Below are 6,000 nucleotides of genomic sequence, written 5' to 3' on the forward strand. Positions count from 1 at the left end.
TTACCCTCCTGATTTCCCTCTTAAGAATGTTCTTACACCCATAAAACAGCTCAAGAGATTCACTTGATCCAAGTTGCCTATCCTAACCTATGCCTCCATCTTATTCTTGACCAGAGCCTCAATATCTTTAATTATCCATTTCTCTCTATATTACCAACCTTACCCTTCAAGGTTCAGTATTTTCCCAGCACCTTTTTCCTGCTGATGGTGATGGTTTTAAGTGCCTCCCTCCTGTTTACCTCTTGATTTTCAATTACCTTTGGGAATTTTTCTATTCTTTTACCATGAAGGCAGGATAGGTGTTCAAAGCTGATTTGTTTTTCATTATCAGTTCCCCAGATTCAGAATCTAGAGAATCAATACTAGCTTTCTATTTCAAATGCTTGGAAAAATTCTTACTGGCTGTTTTCACGTAAGTAGCTAGCTTTCTCTCCTATTCTTTTTTTTTGTCTCTATTATCTTTTTAGTTCTTCTTCGCTGTTTCTTAAACTCTGACCAATCTTTTGACATTCCACTAAGTTTTGCTGATTTAGACTGTGGTTCTTTGAATTTCATGCTATCTTTTGTCATGATTCACTGCAGTACCACACTGAGATCTGTGTTTCCAGAATTGTCATGAGAGAAGTATGCCCAATTCCCCAATTTAACTGGTCTCCGGTTGACAGAAATTACACATTAGGTTTGTGTGTCATGAAAATTACTATTTATTACAAGTGAAGTAGTTATAGAATCATACAGCTTGGAAACAGACCCTTTGGTCCAATCAGTTCATGCCGAACAGAATCCCAAACTAAACTACTCCCACCTGCATGTTCCTGGCCTGTATCCCTTTAAACCTGTATAAATCCAAATGTTTTTCAAATGTCATTGTACCTGCATCCACCACTTTCTCAGGAAGTTGATTCTATGCGTGTAAAATGTTTGCCTCTCATTTCCAAATCTCTCTCTTCTCACCTGAAAAAAGTGCCCCTTAGTCTTGAAATTCTCCATTTTAGGGAAAAGACAAGAACCACAAACTCTATCTATACCTCTCATTATTTTATAAACTTCTATCTGGTCACTTCTCAACCTCCTACGCTCCAGCGAAAAAAGTCCCTATTCAGCCTTTCTCTATAATTCAAACCTTCCATATTGGGCAACATCTTGGTAAATCTCTTTTGAATTCTCTCCAGCTTGATAATATCCTTTCTATAATGGGCAAGCAGAACTGGACACAGTTCCAGAAGAGGCCTCACCAATTCCTGTACAGCCTCAACATAATGTCTCAACTCCTAGACTCAAAGGACTGAACAATGAAGGCAAGCGGCCAAACGCCTTTTTAACCATCCTATCTATATGTAACTGGGAGAAAGTGAGGACTCAGATGCTGGAGATCAGAGTCAAAGAGTGTGGTGCTGGAAAAGCACAGCCGGTCAGGAAGCATCCAAAGAGCAGGAAAACTGACGTTGTGAGCATAAACCCTTCATCAGGAAGGCCTGAATTACGTACCTGCGTCCCTAGGAAGCTCTCTTCTAAAACGCTATTCAAGGCCCTGCCATTAATTGTATAAGGCTTACCCTTGTTTGTTGTACTAAAATGCAAAACCTTCTATATTCTCATCCAAATCATTTGTTTATATAAACAAACAAACAAAAGATGACACAGAACCGATCCCTGTGGAACACCGCTGGTCACAGGCCTCCACTCCGAAAAGCAACTCTCCACCATTACTTTCTGGCTCCTGCCATTAAGCCTATTATGTATCCAATTGGCAAGCCCACCCTGAATCCCATGTGACTTAACTTCACTAATTAGTTTACCATGCAGAACCTTGTCAATGGTTTCACTAAACTCCAAATAAACAACGTGTACTGCTCTGCCATCATCAACCATTTTGGTAACCTACTCAAAAAACTCAAATCAAATTGGTGAGACATGATTTTCCTCATACAAAACCATGCTAACTAACCCTAATCAATTTTTGCCTCTCGAAATGTCCATAAATCCTATCTTTTATAATCACCCTGCCCCCGACAATTTACCACAACCAAAGTCAGACTCACAGGTTTTTAGTTCCCTGGTTTCTCCTTACAACCGTTCTTAAACAAAGGTATGAAATTAGCTATCCTTTAAGCATCAGGCTCTTCACCCGTAGCTATAGATGATGCAAATATTTCTGCAAGGGGTCTTGTAATTTCCTCCCTTACTTTCCACAATGTTCTGGGATAGATTATATCAGGTTCTGGAGATTTATCCACCTTTATATTCTCTAAGATTTCCCAAACTTCCTCTTCTGTACAGTGAACTGTTTATATTGAAGAGATTCAATTGAGCCAAGTTGTCTATCTAAAATAAGACTCTATTTTATTCTTGATGAGAATCTCAATGTCTTTATTCATCCATTGTTCCCGACTTTTACCGGCCTTACCCTTTACTCTAACAGGAACAAAATGCCTCTGAACTCTCATCATCACACTCCTGAACGCCTCCCACTTCTCAGATGTCTTTTTACCTGTGAACTGTCTATTCCAATCAGCTTTTGAAAGATCTTGTCTCATACCATTAAAATTTGTCTTACTCCAATTAAAATCTTTAACTTTTATGGAAGGATTATCCTTTTCTGTAACCATTTTTAAACTAATAGAATTATGACCATGAGACCCCCATTTTTATTTTAGTCTTATTGCCCAAACAAAGTTTATTTTACTCCTTCTTTAGTAGGAGCATCCACATATTGATAAAGAAACTTTTCTTGAACACATTTGACAAACTCTTCACCATCCAAACTGTTAACCTGATGGTAAGCCCAGTCAACATTTGGAAAATTAAAATTCCCCATTATTACAGGCTTAGTTTGCTGACATATTTCTGAAGTCTCCCCACATATTTAATGTAGAACCTTTATAGAGGGTGCAGAGGAGATTTACCAGAATGCTGCCTGGACTGGAGGGCATGTCTTATAAAAAAAGGGTTGAGGGAGCTAAGGCTTTTTACAAAGAAGGTTGAGCGGTAACTTGATAGAGGTGTTACAAGCTGATGAAAGGCATAAGTAGAGTGAATAGTCAGAGACATTTTCCACAGGACAGAAATGGGTATCACAAGGGGTCATAATTTTAAGATGATGGGAGGAAGGTGTCAGAGATAGGTTCTTTACACAAAGAGTGATGGGTGCATGAAGTATAGTCAGGTATATTAGGGACATTTAAGCGACTCTTGGATAGGCACATGGATAAGAGTAAAATGAGGGATATGTAGGTTAGTTTGATCTTAGAGTCAGATAAAAGGTTAGCACAACATCGAGGGAAGAAGGGCCTGTACTGTGCTAAAATGTTCAATGTTCTGTATTTGTTTCTCAACGTCTCTTTTACTATTGGGCACCCTACAGTACAATCCCAAAGTGATCTTTCCTTTCTAATTTGTAAGTTCTACTCAAATTTTCACTGGACGATTTTTCAGAAATATCTTCCCTAGTTACAGCAGTAACGTATTCCTTAATCAAAAATGCCAACCTTTCCTTGCCTCCTTCTCTATCTTTTCTATAGCATTTAAATCCTGAAACATTGAACTGCCAGTCTTGTATATCTCTCAGCCAAATTTCTGTAATAGTTATGATGTCCCAATCCAATGTTCTTAAACATGCCCTGAGTTCATCAGCCTTACCTGTAAGACCCATTGCATTGAAATAAATGCAACTTAGTTGTTCAGAGTTACTACATACTTACAACGCTTCTTAAACAAATGTATAACATTTAGCTATCCTCCAGTCAACGGGCATCCCACCTGTAGTTATAAATGATATAAATATTTATGAAAAGGGTCTTGTAAATCCCTTTTACTTTCCACAACTTTCTGGGATACATTAGATCAGATTCTGGAGATTTATCCATCTTTATTATCCACCTCAGAGTTACTACATACTCTGACTCTCTCTTGTCTTTCTTTTCTAATTGATGTACTGTCCTCATGTTCAGAACCTTCCCCATCAATCTTTCCATTTACACTGCTACTTAGAATTCCTGCACTTGCCTTCTCTATCAGTGTAAAAGTCTCATTTAATAGAGTGAGCACATCTCCCTGCCAAGATATTGGTCCCTTTTCAGTTTAGGTTAGACCCATCTTTTTGAACAGATCTTTTCTATCCCAAAAGACATTCCAATTGTCCAAAAACCTGAATCCCAAAACAATACACCGGCTCTTCAGCCTTTGATTTATCTCCTTTAATTTTTTGATCCTTCCCTTGTTTGAGTTTGGCATTGGGACTAAACCAGAAATTACTTCTTTTAAAGTTTTATTTTTTAATCTTCTACTCAACCTCTTAAATTCATTCTGTACTGCTTTACTCTTTTCCCTGAATATGTCACTCATACCAATGTGTACAATAATTGCTGGCTTCTCAAACCCACCTTTAACAATATGCATGAAGCGTTTAGAGACATCCTTAATGCTAGAACCAAGAAAGCAACAAACCATCTTAAATTTATACTCACTGCCATGGAATGTCTTATCTGAGCCCCTGACATAAACTAATCGAGCTACATGGAAACAATAATGAACCAATCAGCATATCTTTGCTAATTAAAATTCTAATTCCTCAAAAACTCCCCTTAAACACATTCATTCAGGAAAAACCATATGGGTGGAGGGGGAAAACTGGGAAAGCAGTTTGCTGGTGCTTGTTCACAGGATCAGCTGAGATTGTCCTTGTGCAGATCAGAACAATGCTCCTCAATCTTCCTTCTTTAGAGTTATTCACTGGTTTACAGGAAGCGCAGAGTGACTGATTCAGACTTATAAAAGTTTTTTGAGTTCTTAATTAAGTCACAACTTACAATAAATGCTGAAGGAATGGTTTTCTTCAGGCTGACAGGGCTTTTACTGCAGAGTACAGAGTGGGTTTCTGAGCTGGTGGTGGTCTGAAGGCTTCTCTCAATCATGTTCATAGCCCTAAGCTGTTCAGCAAACTGAGAACCAATCACATAATTATTGACATGCAGAAGGCCTTTGTCATTGATAACTGGTCACTCGTACATAGACCAATGAGCTGCTTCATTCTGGCTGAATCTCTCTTTGCACACACCCTTAGCTCCAGCTTGTCTGCACCTTCTTCTACTATTGCTATGTAAACAACACTGACAATGAGTGTTCAGTTACTTGCTTTTGAAACATGCAACAGTCCTTCAGCAATCTTTGGTTTAAAACAATAATTTTCCCATTTTAGTCCACAGTTAAAAATACAGAAAATAGAAAGACACCGTCAAAACGATGCTTCATTCTCAAACAGCACTTTTTGCTCACTGCAATAAATCCTTGTTAAAAATTATCAAATATATCTAAAAAAGTCTCTCACTTCACCCCTACAGTCCTATTTTCCAGTTTCCCACTTCACCTTAGCCTGCTCTGCCTTCACAGCTGCAATTACCTTTATTTAGGTTTAAGACATTAGTGATGGATCCACATTTCTCCTCGTCAAATTGAACATGAAATTATATCATGCTGAGATCACTGTCACCTGGAGGCTCATTTATATTTAATCGCACTCCATTGATTTAAGATGACTGCTACTTGTAGACCTTATAATGAACTACTCATAGAAGTTGATCTGAATATACTCTATGTATTCTCTCCATGTGGGTGGCTGTCATGTAGATTTAGGAGTAGCAGTGATTCCTTCCACAGTTGAATAACTTTGTGATAGGCACAGCCAAGGCCAATGAGGTAAACTATTGGAGGCTCTGACCTTTGTGGTACCAAGTGTCAGAACTGGTTAGTTCTGGCAGAGTTTTTTTTTAATTAATGTGCATCATTGTCCTTGAACTGAGTGGTTTTTGGAGCCATACGCTTGCCTTCATTAGTCAGGGCGTAGAAATTAGGGGCGAGGAATTCTTGTTACAACTTTTTAAAACATTTGATAGGCCACAGTTGGAATAGTGTGCGCTGTTCTGGTCAATATACTATTGAAGTGATGTGATTACAGGGGAGAGGCTGCAGAGGAGAGTCACCAGGATATTGTCTGGGATGAGA

Source organism: Hemiscyllium ocellatum, chromosome 25 (assembly GCF_020745735.1).
Source record: "Hemiscyllium ocellatum isolate sHemOce1 chromosome 25, sHemOce1.pat.X.cur, whole genome shotgun sequence".
Lineage (NCBI taxonomy): Eukaryota > Metazoa > Chordata > Chondrichthyes > Orectolobiformes > Hemiscylliidae > Hemiscyllium > Hemiscyllium ocellatum.